The sequence below is a fragment of the Pungitius pungitius genome, chromosome 15 (assembly GCF_949316345.1).
Source record: "Pungitius pungitius chromosome 15, fPunPun2.1, whole genome shotgun sequence".
Classification (NCBI taxonomy): Eukaryota; Metazoa; Chordata; class Actinopteri; order Perciformes; family Gasterosteidae; genus Pungitius; species Pungitius pungitius.
In genome coordinates, this window is record NC_084914.1 from 14,787,242 (window position 1) to 14,806,575 (window position 19,334).

General features: G+C 45.6%; 1 protein-coding gene across 6 annotated transcripts in view; it reads right to left on the reverse strand.

Annotated features, from left to right (window-relative positions):
* rnf220a (ring finger protein 220a) overlaps positions 1 to 19,334 on the reverse strand; it is a 137,398-nt gene that overhangs the window by 40,077 nt on the left and 77,987 nt on the right. The window lies entirely within an intron of this gene.

Below are 19,334 nucleotides of genomic sequence, written 5' to 3' on the forward strand. Positions count from 1 at the left end.
TGGAGGCGAACGGATGGAGGGAGGCGTGCGCACGCGTACATGTACGCACACGGCTTGTCATTGGTAATATTCAGAGCGCGTCGTGGAACACCCAGCCTGTTGTCGCTTCTGGCTCCTCAGAGGGCATGCGTGTGTTAAACACACACGCATGCCCTCAAAGGGAAGAGGATGCTATGAAAAAAAGGAGAGATACATGTTGTATCACTGTGTAAAAGTTTGTCTTATCTAACTGGATTTTCTTAATAGAAACTCATAACCTCACCACGGATCTCCTGCTTGTACCTCGCTGTACCCGTTATTGCAAAACGTGCCCGGCAAAGAGGAGCAGCAGATTAAAATCTTACATCAATGTCGGCGCTGTCTTCTCAGCAGCCGGATCATCCGTGATGGGATGTGAAACGTATGCATACTTGAAAGGTCCTTTGTATAGAAAGAATATGTCATTTAGAAGGCTGGAATGATCACCTTGTGCTCTGCCAACTGCAAGTTTGATATTTTAAATCCTTTAAATGCTATGTTTCCTGATCCGAAACCACATCAAGTCCTTTGGGTGATTTTGAGAAAAACAGCATCAAAGGCAAAACATTTTAAGAAAAGTAATGCTCTACAAAGCTAATAACATTAAAAAATGTAGCTCCAATGGCAACCAAAGCTATAAGATTTGAAATAATAAAGAATGCATTCAATGGATTGGCCAAAATGAATTCATTTTTTCAAAAGAAATGTTCGAAAAGGAAACATATAATTATCCTAGCAATTCATTGTTAATATCAATGACTGTAAATCCAGAATATAGCTATTCATTTAAGGGATGGGGACCCGTTGGATGAAACTATGACATTATCCACATCACCCTCCCTCTGTCGGCTCCCATCTAGACACATGAATGAGCGGCAGATTGTCTGAGGTGGCCATAAAAATCTGCATGGCGGTGTAAAAGGCTTAATGATTTGAAAGTTACAAGAGAAAAGAGCCCGTGGTTTGTCTCATCCATCAAGTCTAGCACCGGCGGCTTGGCCAAATGGCCCTGCCACCTAACCTGCCGCTGTTGCAAAGCAGTGCCAAACACTCCCCTCCCACTCTGTCTCTCTGCCAGATGTTGTCTTTGTCCAACTCCCACTGGAGGACTTCTGTCCTCCTTTTTTGTTTTGTTTTGGCGTCTTCCATACTCTTCAGCCAAGAAGCAGAATGGGAAGCGGTTCTTAAATGTGTCGTCTCCATGTCATAATCCAATATTTGCTTCTGCCGGGTTAACGGGGGGAATGACACTTAAAAGAGTCCATGAGATTTAAACGGCACTCTTCCACTTTTCAGTTGCTCATCCTCTCCAAAGATTGAGCTCTCCATTGCGAGATCGTAAGGAAGTATATTATATCATCTCAGAGCCCCCCCCCCTGCACCCACCCCACCTCGTGTAGACCCATGGACACCTCCTTTAACCACTTTCCCGCTGCCCCCCCCCACCCCCTACACATCTCGCAATAAGGTTCCTCTCACACGTGACAAGCCTTTGACCTGTTGTTTCGACCTGCAATCAATAGCACAACTCTCCTCTGTCTCCCGCGCGCGCCTTCAAGGTTGTGGTGGCAGCGAGCAGAGGACAGAGATAAAATAAATGAATGCATGAAACCGCCGCTGTGGTTTGATGTCCCTCGACTGGCGTTCTGCCTCTGCCTCCGCCAGGTCTCCCCTCACGAGGGAAACACACGGATCAGATCCGTGTTAACACGCACACGCATGTTCCTCCTGAGATGTGGTCATGTTGAGGAGGAGTGGGACAGGGATATTTGGGGGTGGGGGGGAGGGGGCACTTAATTCATGCACGCACACGCAGCAGGGCACTGCCCTTCTGCTGTTTCCCTTTTCTGCGACCTTTCTCTCCATCCAGAAGGAAGCATGGATGGACTTGGGGGCCGTCGATTGGCCCTTCCTAACCTTTCTGAAATAGCAAGCTCCCTATGAGAGAGTGCAAAGTGGCCAATTCCAACGCCACACTTCACCCTCACAATCATTCTCCTTCACACAATATAAAAAGCAAGGCCTTGTGAAGTTAGATAAAATACTCTTGCTCCATAATAGTGTTGTATCTTTTCCAACTTTGGTTGTTGGCATTCCCTTGTTACGCATTTAGACAATACATTTTTTTTTAACGATTTTGCAGTAGAACCTTTGGGTTTGGGGATTTCTATTAGTGACGCTGATGTCATTCATGGCTGAAACACACGCGTCCGTGCTGACAACAATGGCCAAATGTAAATCAGATAAACAGAGGAAATTGAAACGTTCATTCAAACGGCCCCCGTTTTCAAATCTGAAGCCCCCATGAGCCCTTTGTACAGCAGATGCTATTGTAGTGTGTGCATGGGATCGAGTGTGTGTCGGCTTGTCAGCGCTTGAGAAGAACCTATTTCCGCTGGCTGAATCCCCAGCTCTAAATGATGGATTGATATCTCTCTCGCTGTGGATTATATGCACATATATGTGTGTGTGTGTGTGTGTGTCACTAGCCCTCTCAGCCTCTCCTCTCAGGCCCTTATCAGCTCTTGTCACAAACATAGGATAGGGGATAATCCTTCATACAAGGGGAGCAGTCTGGCCTTCCATCTATCTAGCTGTCTGTCTAGCTGTCTGCTGTATTACCCCGTCTCACCGGAGTGTCACCGGAATGGAAATCAAATGCACACAAAGCAAACCTCCTGAGTCTCAGTAATCTCAGTTGGCACAACTTGTATGGCAGGTTGGATGAGAGCAGACAAGTGCTATTATTTTTATTTTGGTTTGAAATTTGCTGCAGATATAATGGAATTATTCGCAGTGACAACGGTCATTTAAGTTGTTTATTGGGATGGGGATTCTGTCTTTTTTCTTGGGTGTCGGTTACACTTTTTCTTTGGAGAAAATGTCTGCAACCCAGAGAATGAAAAGTTCCTGGCCAGGCCTCGGGGTGCTGTGTACCTGGCTGGGTGCTCGCCAGCTACTCACGATAGCGGGTCACCCGTGAACTGTCACATAATCACTTATGGTACAGTTTACGTGAGCATGTCTTTTCTTAATGTGAGAGATTTTTAGGGACAAAGAAAAGACAAAATGAGTAACATCACAGCGCTTTGTATCACTCACCAACTTGCACCACTGGAGAAAAGATGCATCCCAGACGGAAATAAGTTGTTATTGTTTTGGTTTCCCCACATTACATTCTTTCTTATGCCTCTCTCTATGGGCCCTGTCTGTCTGTCTCTCTAGCTGTCTCTGTCTCTCACTCCAAGAAGACAAGCCAAAAAGGAAAAGGAAAAAATAGATGTAGGTGCAAAGACACAATAGCAGAACAAAGAGGTCTATCTGCTGAAGTGGGGTAATGGAATGGTCACACCTGGGGCTATGCTGTGTATGAGTGTGTGTAGGTGTGCGATTGCATCATACAGCCACAATTGGACATCATTGAGATGTTTATCAATCTGCTATCTCTCAGCTCTGCAGGCCTGTCAGGTCTTCCCTCCTTTCCTCCCTTCTCATTTCCTGTCCTCCTCTCCCACCCTTTACTCTCGCTGCCTGGTGACATCACATTGTCCAATAGAGGGGGATGTTACTCTTCACTTTGCTCCCGTCTGCATACCCATCTGTTTTCAGCCTGCATATTTAGTTGTGAAAAACAGACAGAAGGCAAAGAAAAAAGAAGAAAAAACAAATGTATAATTCCTCATTTTGTATCTTAATTTCTTTCATAATCTTTTGCAACACATTGTCGCTCTTCTTGTTTTTGCCTTACCCTGTCAAAACCATGTGACTCCACAAAAGGAATCTCTCAGATGAGATGATGGATTGAGCGTTGGGTGGGCCATTTTTATTTCATACCTCAAACGGTCTTGTCCCTCAAGACAAGGAGATGCATGGTGTTACAGGGACAGCTCCCTTACACTCGGCTCCTCTCAGATTCTGAACAGAGACAGCTTTCAACTCTCCAAACACACACACACACACACACACACACACACACACACACACACACACACACACACACTCACACACACACACACACACACACTCACACAAACACAGGGTTAAGGGTAAAAGTCTGCACCTCAGATCAATAAAAAATTAAAGAGGCTGAAATGGTTTTTTTGCTCACACATTAACCCCTCTCTTCTTTCTTTCTTTCCCACCACCCGCCCCCTCACCCTTTTCTCTCCGTCTCTCTTGCAACTTTGTTTTGAAATTACTTGAGTACTGGTTTTAGTTTTCCAGTAGAGAGAAAGAGAGAAAAAATATGTTGTTGAGTTTGAGCTTTGGAAAAAAGAAGAAGAAGAAGAGACGAGCTGGTTGGGGTGAAGGGGACAGGATGGAAGGACAGGGGCAGTAATGGTACTGAGACGACAGGGGCTTTGGGTACTGTCTCTCTCTCTGGATGCACACACACACACTCACACCGTCTGGGGACTCAAATCTCAGAGCAATTTTCAGACCGGGTGATTGGCAGCTTGATGCGTGTTCTTCCCCTTCAAGACGACTGATACCTCCAGCTATCCCATTCCACGCCATCTCCTGCCTCTCTTCTCTCTGTCCCCCCCCTTGCAACATTTCTCTGGCTGTGACTCCCTCAGCAGCCCCCCCATCGCCATCCTCATCCCTCTTTCCATCCTTCTTCTCCCCTGCGCCCCTCCTTCGCTCTCTCTGGGCCTGTTGTGGGGCTATTACAATGACAGAGGCGATAAGGGACATTTATCACATGGGCGGCGGGGTGAGCGAGAGAAAGCCCTCAACAGGTCTACAGGGAGGAACACACACACACACAAACACACAAATGTCCAGACATTCAGCATAGACACACATACATAAGCACATGCACCAACAGATAGATAAAGTGTCAAAGGGCTGCACATGCTTACACACAACAGCATAAACTCGCACACACACACACACACACACACACACACACACACACACACACACACACACACACACACACACACACACACACACACACACACACACACACACACGGAGTGAACGGTGAATCATCCTCCTTTTCCCCCCATTCTGTCTTTTGCAGTTGACTGAGGCCAATTCCCCATAATTCAATACAGTTGAAAAATGAAACCCCGGTAAATCGCTACAGCGATTTTACAGATCCCCGCTTATCCCCATAATTCATTATTTCCAAACTGTAACAACATTACATTTCATTTGTGATGCTCCGCCTGCCTCAGCCATTTGCCAATTGTTATATCTTATTGTTTTCCCTTCTCCAAGGAGGGAGGAAAGTGAGTTATTGATGGTGGAAAAATGGCAGAGCCGGCTGCATGGCGCACTGACTGTCTCCGGGCCCCTACGCCCCCCCTCCCCCCTCTCTCTCTCTCTCCCGTCATTCTCCCTCACCTGTCTGTCTGACTGTCTGTCTGTCTGACTAACAGGAGAACAGTTGAAGTCGCTGTTTGCATTGTGGGCACGTGATAATGAGCCTATTGTTCCACACACACACACATAAACACACTATTGTTTTTCAGCATCGTGGTACAGTTCAGATCCACAGCTGGAGCGGTGCCGGGCCGAGACCGGGACAAGGACGGGGGGAGAATGAGGAGGGGGTAAGGACTTTTGAGAGGTAACAATGACTTCTGAATAAATGTAGCGGGGTGAAGAGTATACATATACACTCACCGGCCACTTTATTAGGTACACCTGTCCAACTGCTCGTTAACACTTAATTTCTAAGCAGCCAATCACATGGCGGCAACTCAGTGCATCTAGGCATGTAGACATTGTCAAGACAATCTCCTGCAGTTCAAACCAAGCATCAGTATGGGGAAGAAAGGTGATTTGAGTGACTTTGAACGTGGCATGATTGTTGGTGCCAGAAGGGCTGGTCTGAGTATTTCAGAAACTGCTAATCTACTGGGATTTTCACGCACAACCATCTCTAGGGTTTACAGAGAATGGTCCGAAAAAGAAAAAACATCCAGTGAGCGGCAGTTCTGTGGGCGGAAATGCCTTGTTGATGCCAGAGGTCAGAGGAGAATGGCCAGACTGGTTCAAGCTGATAGAAGGGCAACAGTGACTCAAATAACCACCCGTTACAACCAAGGTGGGCATAAGAGCATCTCTGAACGCACAGTACGTCGAACTTTGAGGCAGATGGGCTACAGCAGCAGAAGACCACACCGGGTGCCACTCCTTTCAGCTAAGAACAGGAAACTGAGGCTACAATTTGCACAAGCTCATCGAAATTGGACAATAGAAGATTGGAAAAACGTTGCCTGGTCTGATGAGTCTCGATTTCTGCTGCGACATTCGGATGGTAGGGTCAGAATTTGGCGTCTACAACATGAAAGCATGGATCCATCCTGCCTTGTATCAACGGTTCAGGCTGGTGGTGGTGGTGTCATGGTGTGGGGAATATTTTCTTGGCACTCTTTGGGCCCCTTGGTACCAATTGAGCATCGTTGCAACGCCACAGCCTACCTGAGTATTGTTGCTGACCATGTCCATCCCTTTATGACCACAATGTACCCAACTTCTGATGGCTACTTTCAGCAGGATAATGCGCCATGTCATAAAGCTGGAATCATCTCAGACTGGTTTCTTGAACATGACAATGAGTTCGCTGTACTCAAATGGCCTCCACAGTCACCAGATCTCAATCCAATAGAGCATCTTTGGGATGTGGTGGAACGGGAGATTCGCATCATGGATGTGCAGCCGACAAATCTGCGGCAACTGTGTGATGCCATCATGTCAATATGGACCAAACTCCCTGAGGAATGCTTCCAGCACCTTGTTGAATCTATGCCACGAAGAATTGAGGCAGTTCTGAAGGCAAAAGGGGGTCCAACCCGTTACTTGCATGGGGTACCTAATAAAGTGGCCGGTGAGTGTATGTTTGTAGAGTAGAGTGACATGAACAGTCGACACATTAAAGTGCACTCTGCTTTCAGAATAAATGTAAATGTCATTTCAGGAAACCTTTTTTCTCTCTGTCCTCATTATGTTTTGTTTTGTTGTGCATCCTCGTGTGGCTTCTGTCGCATGTAACTGTCCGTGCAATACAACTGCAAGCTTCTCACTGACAGATAAATCATGAATAACAAATTAATCGCAGCTGAACACAGATCTGTATTTTTGGGAACAAAACAGGAAGAAAATCAAGCAACTATTTCACCGTAAGGGAATGCGCACTCTACGGCCACAACCAAACACTGACTTTTTTATTCATATTATCAGACTCCTCACAGTTCCATTCATCCAAAGGCAGGAGGCTCTGGTCAATAACTATAGAATCAGTATTAATCTGAGAGCTAAAAACACACTTTGATGTCTCTTTCTCTCTCTCTCACACACACACACACACACACACACACACACACACACACACACACACACTGGGACACCCTTCCTCTGCCCACATTACTGTACTCTGCCACACTGCTGGCTAAACAAACTGCTCCTTGATATATGAGGGCCTAGACCGGCCATAAACGTATCCACTTTTAACTAGCATGCTACCGGCTTGGCGCAGCCAGATATCACCTTTACTCCTTCTCTGCGTGTTTGTGTGTGTGTGTGTGTGTGTGGCGCATGAAAACTGCGAGAAAATAACCCCCTGGGTTCATAACTCACTCTTGTTTTTCTTCCCTCCCTCCCCAGCTATGTATCATTATTCCTTAGTGCAGGCATTAGGCCTTTATCTATTACCCATTACAGTGTACATATGTGTGTGTGTCTTTGACAATAGAGGGATCGGCTCAGCAGCAGCAGAAGAAGAGGAAATGGGTAAAGGATTTGTCGTGGTGGAAGACAAGGATTTGTCGTGGTGGAAGACAAGCGGTTTCCTGCTGGTCAAAGGACGGCGAGGGGAGAGTGTGGACATCGGTCTTAATGATGTCTCACGATCCCAGGACGAGGCTCTGCTTTCTTTTCTTTTTTAATTGAGCATGCCCCGATAAGACGAGAGAGTGTAAATCTATAACCGACTTCAAGTTCATGGCTGAGCTTGTGTCTCCCTGTTCTCCCAGGATGCTTTGCCATTTTATTGACTATATGTATTTATTGTCTCCAGCCAGTCTGGAGTCTATTGGATGACGCGCTAATCTTCCAGAACGAGATTAACGATTAATTGATAACCGCAGCGCTATCATTAGCGATTGCCCCCTCATCGTTACCGCGCAAAACACGTAACACAGCAGGAAAAGCAAGTCAAAGAGCCTACAAGTGTCACAAGCAGCCCCCACACCCAGCAGCACCACTCATGAGCACAACTCAGCAGAGGTTCATTTTTTGACCACAGGTAGTATGACGTGTATGGCCGCCGCTCTTATCAAGCAATAAATGCATTAGCGGCTAACACACCTCACAGGGGCAGCTCATTTACTTCTGACAAACAAGATTAGAGGACAGAAGGGGGCAAGAGGGTGGATGCAGACAGAGAGCTGTGGGATCATAGGACATGGGACGTAGACACTGTCCTTTAATTATTACTGGGACAGAGGGAATATTCTTTTTCAGGAGTGCTACCACCAAAGGGGAGGGTGGGGGGGGGGGGGGGGGCAAGGGTTCATAGTCGACCAGATAATATATGGCTGATGCAAGTTCCGCTTAATATATTCAAATTGAGGTGCAATTTACACAAAGAGATGTATACAGCTGTTGTATAATCAGTGTCCACGGGGTAATTCAAAATATGTTTTAAATATGTTTTTCAAAGGTAATTGTTGCAGTTAAATGCGCTGCTGCAGCATTTCCCTCTGAGCCTGTGACGTGTGGTTGAGTCAGGTGAGGTTGAGAGGAGGGGGCAGTGGACAAGCCTGATCAATTTTGTAATAACCCACACACACAATTTTCTCTAAACACACACTGCTAACCCACATAGAGCTGTACTCACCTCTTCTTGTTGAGTTAAATTGGCAAACATCACCTGCTGTGTACAGAGGCAGACAGGCTCCTCCACACACACACACACACACACACACACACACACACACACTCACACACTTGAGACACCCATTTCTTTCTTCACGTCAGATAAAAGGGATGCCAGCTACACGTCAGCAGACAAATAAAAAATTCAATCAATCAGCAGGTGTCGTCATTAGGGCTTATCCCGCACACAGGAAGTGACAGACCTGTGTCTCTGTGGGCGTCTGCTGTTGGCAAGTGTGCACGCACGCACGCACACACACACACACACACACACACACACACACGCACACGCACATACTTTTAGAGTCAGCTCAAGAACCAGCAGTCAGCCTCACACACACAGAAAGAGATGTAAATACGTGCGTGTTATACATATCCACCCACTCACACACCTCAGGCAACAGCACTTTGTACTGCCACAGCCTCGGGACGTTCTACTTGTCCCCTTCCCATTATGCTGCTGGAGCAGGCAGACAGAGGAAGTGACACGCCGATCGGCTTTCATCACAAAAATAAGAGCAGATATGAAAGATCACTAGGTACAAAAAATGTTGCCTTGGGCACATCGGAAGGCCTCGGCATGCGGCGCTATAGCCCTGCTGGCTCTGGATACAAACACTGTGTTTCACTCAAAGCAGTGTTTAGCTCCTTTTCAAAAGTTGAACTGGATGAGCTCGTGTTTTATTTGGGTTTGTTAGTTTGAATTCAAATGAGCAGGATTCCGTTGATTCCGTTTTGGAACGATGCGATGTATATATTGTGTTGTGGTGTTAATAAGGTTATATGCAAAATCGAAGGAACAAAAGGAAGAAAAAGTATAGGCGGTGTGTTTAATGTTCCAAAAAAAGACCAAAGATTTGCATGTATTGTACTTAAAACAGTAATTTAAAGGGCTTTTTACAAATAAGGAAATATGTCATATCTCTCACTTGGTTATCCAGCTACAACAATGAAAAACATAATTTAGGACTCAAAGAAATAATTTATGGTCATATTGGGTTATCCACAGGATGTGGCTATTAAATCATACAAAATTATTTGTGAGGGTTATAATGTTGCTTATAAATCCGATATGCATATTTAGTGGAACTATTATGAGAACTTATTCTGCATTTAGGGAGCAGATCTTTTGGGATCAACGACCTTAAAGCTCTCAATTTAGACAGCGAAACATCCGTTCTGTGTTGAACTCTTTGCAATCACGCCTGCACTACGTAAGGGTTATTATAACACAGGCCTTAGTCTTGCGATATCAGGAAGAGGTTAGCCCACGTTGCCCCCCGGCTATCGATGCTGTGCTGCTCCAGCCTGTCAGTTAGCTCTCCTGAAACCGCACTCAGCCCTTTCTGTTTCGCTGCAACGGCTCAGCAGGTGCTGGTCCCGTAGTTACAGGAAGTAAGCACAACGCAGAAGGACGAGGGGATCAGCTAACAATTGCGGTGGTAAGAGGGGGGGCGGGGAGGGGCCTCCTTTCACAAGGATTTACTGATTTACAGTCACATACCTTGTGACTGTAAATCAGACACGAACCGCAATGTCCACAAGAGCCGTGTTAACATAGCTGCAAGAAGAACACACACACTCTGCGTTAGGATAAACTTTCTGATGAAAATATCCCAAATTGATTTTATATATGTCATTATAGAGATAGGATCATTTTTTTCTGTTCTATTATATTCAGCAGGGGCCAAATTCACAAAAAGCACTGTTCTCCTCAGCAGCAGAAAATGGCTCAATACTACTTCAACGGTCACCAGATGGAATTCATTAGTGCGCACACACACACACACACACACACACACACACGCTCACAAACACAAATGGCGTCTTCTTTTCTATTATTCTCATGTCAGTAAACGTGGCGTGGTATACATATAAGCCCATTAGTCGTCTTCCACACACTATAACACAGCCATCACCATTACAATGCACACACACACAGACACACACATGCCGTCCTCTCTATAATAAGGCCATCACCATTAAAGCTGTCAGGGCCGGAGTGTTGAGTATTACTGCCGAGGAATTACACCTCACTCACCCCACATGGCACGGCTTGACCCTGGAAACTGTAACCCCACCCACCCAGTGACTCTGTGCACACGTACATGTAACGTTGGCTTTATCTGCATCTGCACGTTGCTATCCTTGCAGCAGGGTGAATTATCCCCACCGTGCGCCGTGGGTGCCGTGTCATTTTCAACCAGGGGTCCACAGGCCGAGATGGGAGGTGTGGACTTTAAGACACAGAAAAACGGTCATTTGAAGTGGGAAAGGACGGAGGACGGCACGAGCAGACACGCCCACCGCCCGGCTGGCAAAACTAGAGAGGAGGGCCCGACAAAGTGAGGAGATTGAGAGGGAACAGAGGACGGGGGGCCTGGTGGGAGAAGAGAGGAGAAGGATAGATTGCTCTGATGTTGCATCTTGTGAAAGCAGCCAACCTCCGATACGCCATGAAAGCAAAAAGAAACATGACAACTTGGCAACAGCAGGAACAATGAAATAAATTGTTGTCCTATCAGACTCTGTCAAGATGAAATCATTCAAAGAACAAATCTTTCTGCCTTTTTGAGGTGAGCGTGAAGGGAAACTTCCCAGCATTCAGCGAGGTATGAGAATCTGAACATAACTCTTATTTCACACGCTACTGCATTAACTCTCGCGTCACTCTGTTTTACATTAAACTCTTCCAAATCTCCACTGTTGTGCTTAAAGAGACAGTCAGAGAGACGAAACATGGCTTGAACAGTAGCGTTCCAGATGGTGACGTGTGCAAACATGAAGGCATGCAGAGGGCCAAGCGCATCCTTTTCTTTTGAATCATTGAAGTGGCATCTACATTTTCAAACCACTCGAGGAGGGGAAACGGGACAAAGTGATTGATTCTAGAACGCGGTCTCAACATCAGTTCAGCTGAAGCGGCCGGTGCTGTGCAGACGTTTGTACGACCATCAAACACGAACCGACACACACAATGTGCCTGGAGTGAGTGCTGACGTATTTATCACATCAGTATTAGCCCTTCTCTCTGTCACAGCAATCCTCACAGCTGGTGTTGACATGCGGACCCCCGACCCCCTCCCAGCCTCCCCAAAGGACACCCGAGGCCTTCTGCATGTGCGTATGTCTCTATGAGTGTGTGAAATCTTTTGTCCATTCTTTATTCCCTACAAGGATCATTTGCTCAATGTTAACTTTCATAAAAGCTCTTCTCAATAAAACATGGACGGGAGAGAACAGCGACACAAAATGACAAAGAAGATGAAAGGGGGAGGGGGAGGAGAACCAGGAGGATGGCGGGGGTTCAGCGAGCGACACGAGGGAGACAAAGATTGGTGATGCCAGTTTCCACATGACAAGTGGCGACGTTATGAAGATGGACGGGCGGCCGAGATGGAGCGACTGACCTTTCCCAAAATGCCACATGTCACCGTGCTTTTATGTCACTCCTCGCAAAACAATATGTCAGGGGCATAAAAAATCATTACGCCCTCCCTGAATTATGCTGTTATGGCACAACGCGGAAAAAGAAAATCATTAAGATGACATTATTCCACACTTAACTAGGAGGAGGAGGATGGAGATGGAGGCTATTGGAATTTACGGTTTGTCGTGATTTCATGAGCAACGTAGCCGCTGTGCGCCCCTTCCTCCTTTTAGGCGTATAGTCATGACTTTAATGCCCTGAAGTGCGAATTGGGTTGGGGGGGGGGGCGTAACTAAAAGAGCTGTGATGATTGCACGGAGGTCTTGCGAGGATGTTCAGCAGAGCCGTGCAGTGATCTTATGCATATTTAAAGTGGGCCTCTGAAGCTTCTAAAACGCCCTTCCAGGCACAGTGACTCAACTAGAAGGAAAATCTTACATCTTCATACATATAATAGGATGTAGTTTCTGGGAAGGGAAATATAAATTCATCAGCTGCTGCATCTATTATCAAAACAGAGCCGGATCGGGGTTCCCACGGTACCACGGAGCTGCTTGTGGTGGAAGGGGTTGAGACGGAACCCCCCCACGCGATGTAGCACGTTAGCGCCGGTGGATAGAGCAACGTCTTTATGTCCAATTGAACCATTGATCTGAGGGACTGCGCGGTGGCAGACTTTGACATTTTGCTTGGTATTTCAGCTGGGAGATGTTCTAGCTTCAGACAGTTGACATATATAACCCCGAACATGATTGCACACACTAACGCACACTTTACACAACCACACACACAAACACACCGTTCAGTCCTATCGTCAGTTCTAATGGAGCCTGACATCGGCAGAATCGAGTTTGGAGTCAATGTGGATCGTCCTCCATAAGCCAATCATCCAATCAGCGCTCTCCTGACTATGTGGGTCAAAGGGCAGGGTGATGTCATACCTCTTGACAACATGACAAAACGCCTAAGAGAGACACAGAGCAAGAGAGGGAGGGAGAGTTTCTCATAGGTTTGGCGTGCCACTGTGACATAGTGGCAGACTGAACACACACACACACACACGTGCGTACACACATTAAGAACCACTGTACACTTCTCCAAATCTTGGCAGCAAACAATAAAGCACTCAGTGAAACATTTATGACTTTCATAAACAGGAGCCAGTGATTAATGTCAGCCCTCTTCTTTGGGATTTCTAATAAAGTATGACACATTTACACCCTTCGGTCAACGCAGCCAAAGCCCTATTAAACATGTCTGAGACGATAGATGGCCGCACACTCACACGCACCCACGCAAACGCAGACACACACTCACAGGAGAGAATTCAAATGAACCGATTAATGCGTCGCTCATGTTTTTCTGTTTTACCCAGTCGTAATCATCAATGCACCCTCATGTCCAACAGCGAAGACCACCCTCCTCGCCCCCCCGACTTCTCCTTGTATCCTAGTCCCCTTTAACAGCTGGACTAGGCAGTGGGGCTTGTAAAACTTTAGATATATTGCCACAATAATCGAGGGGAGGGGGACATCAACAACAAATCTCTTGAGGCTTTAGATGCTGATGTCTCTACCTGCCCGTTCCTGGGTAAAAACAAGGATTCTCTCTTTTCAGAAAGAAACAGTTGCTTATTTTTCCAGACTTTGCACCTCTGTGATGTTAAAACAACAAGTTGCATTAGGGCGACAAAGGAATACTAAAGTTGTTGTAACCATACCACAGAAACCTGAGACAAATACTGTAGTTGTGACGTTAATGTAGTTGTGTCTTTGAATACCAAATGTACAAATTGTCTTTAAATTTGGACTACTGCTGTTGCTATGTCTCCCTGTGTCTTTGCAGCTATTTGGATGTTTGTGTGCATGTGTGTGTCTGTCTCAGTGTGTGTGTGGTAATAAACCATGCCATGACTCAATGTTTCCATTATACTGTAATCATCTAAAAGTAGAGAGACATTTAAGTGGGAATGAGGACATTTTAAGAAGGGGGAAAAAGTGCCACACAAACTTGCTTTCACCTTTAGCCTCCACCCCACTAACACCAGACACGCTGGGTGCTGTAGATGTAATCGTTTTACCAGTGTAATGGTTTTCTGTTATTTCATTCACCCACCTCGAGGTTGTTACCAGCAGTGGTGTCATGGTAAATATCATCCAACTGTGGTTAACCATCACACATCAACAAATGGTATGAGTTTATTTGCGAATTAGTTAATTAATGCCGTAACGGCCAGCCAATGCTGGCTTGACTCTCCCAGTTATGAGCAAAAGGCCTCTAGTTACACAAAAATATGTCAAAAGACCTTTCGTCTTGCTTTAAAAAATATGAAAGACATGCAGTAGTAGAACTCATAACATCTCCATTTTCTCAAAGTGAGTTAAAGTAATGTAATGTGTGAAGTAATGCCCGGATCTCAACAGTGTAGACAGCACTAACCTCCACTACATCCCTTTCTCCTCCTTACAGGACACCAACTTTCCCAGCACGTCTACCCCTCTCCACCCGAGTCCCACCCGCTGTAACCATGGTAGCCTTTTGCATCAGACTTTAGCAGGAATCTCATTGCCCTCCACCCCTACAGTGCAGCCCCCAAGCCACCCATTGTTTTTTTTGGCCAGTGTTGTTCTCTGAAAGACTGGAATTCACTGCTTCATGGGGTAAAATCAAACCAGATATATGGGATGAGAGGGGGAAGGGAAGAAAGGGTAAAACTTGTAGTACTACAGGTACCTTTGGTTGTAGTTCTCGGACCCTGGATTATAGATATTGTTGGTTACAAACCATATCATTGTACACATTTTAAAAGTCAGAATTGTTTGAATGCATGAATAGCTATTTCTTAGTGATTTTGTAAGTTGCACAATTGTTCTGCACATGAAATCATTAACTAGAACTGACGGAGCATGAGTGCAGGAGGCAAAACATGGATAGAAGAAGGGGGTAAGAGAGGGTGTTATGTGCTTGGAGGGAGGGGAGGGTTTTAAGAGTGCGAGCATTGCTGGCTCCCTGCTGGGCCTCCATTCATTGAAGCGGTTGTTCTACAAAGGGCCCTGCCTGGCAGAGAGGGGCGAACCTGCCAGGGTAGAAAGAAAGGGGTGGGAAAGTCCAGTCAAGGATGCAACTGTCGCTATGTGTGTGTCTGCATGTGTGTGCGTGTGGGGGGTCTCTCTGTTCAATTTGGTTCAATTTGGTTGAACTCAAGTAAAGCGCTCGGTACTGCCAAAGCATCTAAATATATTTTAATTTAGATCATAAAAGCTAATAACTAGTGTGTAACAATGACCATGTGTTCCTGATATTACTGTATCTTCAGGCTGTAGGCGTGTGGGTGGCTCTTATTGTGAGGGTGCGAGGGAAGTGAGGGTGGGGTTAGTTGTGGGGGACTCTTATTGTGAAATCCTGGGTAATTGGAATTCAATAGGAGTTAGATCATGGCTGCTGCCTTAGCTGCTTTGAGGGAAAAGCTATGGGGGATTAGCAGTCGTTAGCCCATAGTGATGTGAAGTGGAAACGAACAGCTGGCTCTCAGCTAGCCACATGGGGTGTGCACGCTCGTGTGTGTGTGTGTGTGTGCAATTTTCATGTGCAAATGTAAGAAAAGTGATCCTCATCAAAACAGAGAGATGCAGCAGTTCTATAACAATGGCTTGGCATAGCTCATCGTCTCTTTACATTTTCTATTCTATTCTTCATCCTTTCGGGCCCTGTTGCCGCCTCCTCAATAGACGTTTCTATGCAGAGGGAAGTCTGCTAAACTGTCAGTCCCCTGGTGTTTTACAAGCTCTGAACACATTGTTATTTTATATAAAAAGCAAGCTGGCAGGTTTGCTGAATACTTTTACCATTTAATGTGGGACGATGAGGGAGGGATAGAGAAGCAGCAGTGAAAAAGAAAGGTGGAGTAAACGGGCCTCCGACCTGCCTGAGGATCGGCCACGTGGCGCCACGCTGCCGCAGCAAAATGATGCAATGTGCCAACGCTGGAGCATGGCCTGGGACCTTTGATGGTTTTATGTGTACCTGTGTTAGATTAAACTGTATTTTAGAAACACAGGAGTTTGCATGGTTACTACGACCTACGTCCTGCACAAATGATATCTATGCCGGTGACATTTTGTTATTGGTTTTGCTGTTCATTTGGAATATTAGGCCTCGGGTTTAAGACAGGGCTGATCACGATGCTTGCACTTGCTGCATAGTCTGATTTAAAATCAGCCCGACAGATGAAGATGTAGGATGAAAGATGAAAAAGCAGCACTCCTGACACAGAAAGCTTTCCAGATGATAGGCACGGCCTCGAGAGACCTCAATTCAAACGCTGTTTGGGATGTATGAGACCTTTGTCTCACCCTCTGTGGGGTCAAAACGACAAGACCCACTCCTCTCATCAATGTCATGTTCTCTCTCTTCACCTACTCTCCCTCTCTCTTTCTCTCCCATCTCTCTATCTCGCGAGCGCAGGGTATTAAATGGCAGAATGTATTATAGAGAAGGGGGTTGCTAATAGATTGGAATATTATAACCATACAATAATTTCATGAAAAAGTCAAGGAGGGATCATCGCTCTTATTAACTCCAAGAGAAATTGAGGCTGAAAAATGTTCAAATAGAAAATGTTAATGCCAGGCTATACTACATGTAATTGTGCCTGTGCATTCCCTGGGCTGGCCCCATTCATGCCACTTTATTAGTGGTAATTGAGGGTATGAATTATAAATGGGGGGTGATTTCTCTCCTCCTTCTCATTGAAAGTGAAGCCTAATGACCACTGCCATTGTTTAACCTTCATAATCGTGTGTTCTCATTTCTTTCCCTTCCCTTTTTCCTTTTAACTTCTTAACCACTCTCGTCCTTTCCTTTCATTCACTTTTCCATTAGTGTCACTCCATTCTCGCTCTACTCCTCTTTCACTCTTGTACTTTACTCTCTCGTTTTTGTTTTTCTGTTAACTTCTCAACTAACCCTAAATCACTTGTTCCTCTCTTCTCTCCCTTAACCTTTTATTTCCTAAAGTCTACGTAGTCTATGTAAGACACACACCCACACACTCTACTTTTCTTTCGTTGTTTTATCTTGCTCTAATTGCATAATAAGCCCCACCAGTGCTGTGAATGCCCGAGGCAAGTGTTCCAGCAAAAGGGGGGCTGGAGGGAAGGGGGGGTTCTTGGCATCATTTCTAAGAAGTTCACTTTTTTATTTAGGCTTTTTAAATATCAGCAGCTCTACACCTACCATCCAACAAAGTCCATTAGCCCCGGTCTCTCACCCACGACTAGTCTGCTTTTTATTTACAACATCAAACGTTTCACTTCATTAAATTACCTTTTCATTCCCCTCCTCTCTCTCTCCTTCCCTCATAGCTCTCTTAGCATTTAGTTGAAACATGTTTTCCGAAACAAAAGGACGTTGGGCGATGGGGGGGGGGGGGTAAAACAGACCGAAGCAGTCTGCAGTGGTTTTATTGCGGTGAATAATGGGCAATTGGGAGAAGGTATTTAATAGGAAGCCGTCATTGAGCTGTAATGCAACAAAAAGGAAACTCATTGAGCCGATGTCTCTGAAACACGGGGGGCTGTTGTCCGCCATTTTTTCCCCTTTTGAAGTCACCAACTGCTTTGTTTCAATGACTGCATTAGTCTGTTCTGGAGTGTGCGTCCTGAGCTGAGATGTCAACTTCTGCAGTAATGGGACAGAACAAAGGGTAACCGGGAGGCAGGTTAAAAACTACGAAGCAGGTAGAGATCTTTGCCAATGAAATGTCATGTCATCAAGCAACATTAATTAAAATGTCTTTCTCTTCTTCTGCTAGAATACACATTGGTGACTGTGGTCTCCTTCAAAAGTTTGCCCCGTGACGCTTCTACAAATACAATTTATTTAAGACAATTTAAGTGTTCCGATTTTACGCAATTACTTGTTGTTTAATTGATGTGGCTCCAATCTCCCATCAGATATGCAAGATGCCGTGTGTGGACTCTCTCTGAAACCCAAATCTTAAACTCAGATTTCTCTACCCCCCCTTTGCGAGCATTGATTGAGAGTTTGATTTGATCTAGGTCCCTCATGTACTGCCACATCTGCAGCTTGTACCGCTGTGTGAAGCGGGCGTCAGCTGTGTGAGCATATAAATGAAACCAGAGAAGAGTGAAAGCTAAACATTCTCTCAGATCAATATTCCAATATCTAACATCAGGGAACTCCAATAAGTACAACGCCAGGGACACTTCAATGGCAACATCAAGGCAGCAGGGTTTGCACACACACCCACGCACACACCCACATGCGCTCATGCAAACGATTAGTGGGTTTCAGATAGTGATCAGGCGAGCACCATAAAATCCATCCTACTTAGGAGAAAGGAATAATCCATCCAGGGACAGGTTTCAATACGGTCCATACTAACCATGTCATGGTGAAGCGCTCACCAAAAGCAATGTGATAATTTGGAGCCGCGGTAAATTGGCAAATTTTTTGAAAAGCAATGAAGTGAGGTCGTATTGCCGGAAGCAGAGATAAGAATCAGCGATCAATGTTCATCAGGGTGGTTAACATAATGGGCCTAAGTCCAACAAATGTGACCAACTCTGCGGCTTATAATCAGCGCGAGGCTACTGCTTAGCTTCCAGTGGCTCAAAATGACAGGGACCCCCAAAACCAGTTGCCTTTGTCATCAGCGCTCCAGCTTCTAGAACTATCAGATGTGGATAAAGACATTCAGCAATTTTTTGCAATGTGGACCCATGACGGGTCAATTCAAATAAGGACAGTCCCCGGCAATGGGAGGCGATTAAAGGTTCCATCTGCGATGCGTCACTGTTGCTCATCTTTCACCCAAATTATTAAGTAGTTTCCATTAGTCTTGGACATCTTTGTTTGGACAATAAGCAATGAGGCTGAACTAATGACCCTAACCTAATCACATCAGAGGAGAGCTTCCTACACACACACACACACACACACACACATTTCTCTCTGTTGTGGATTCGTGCAA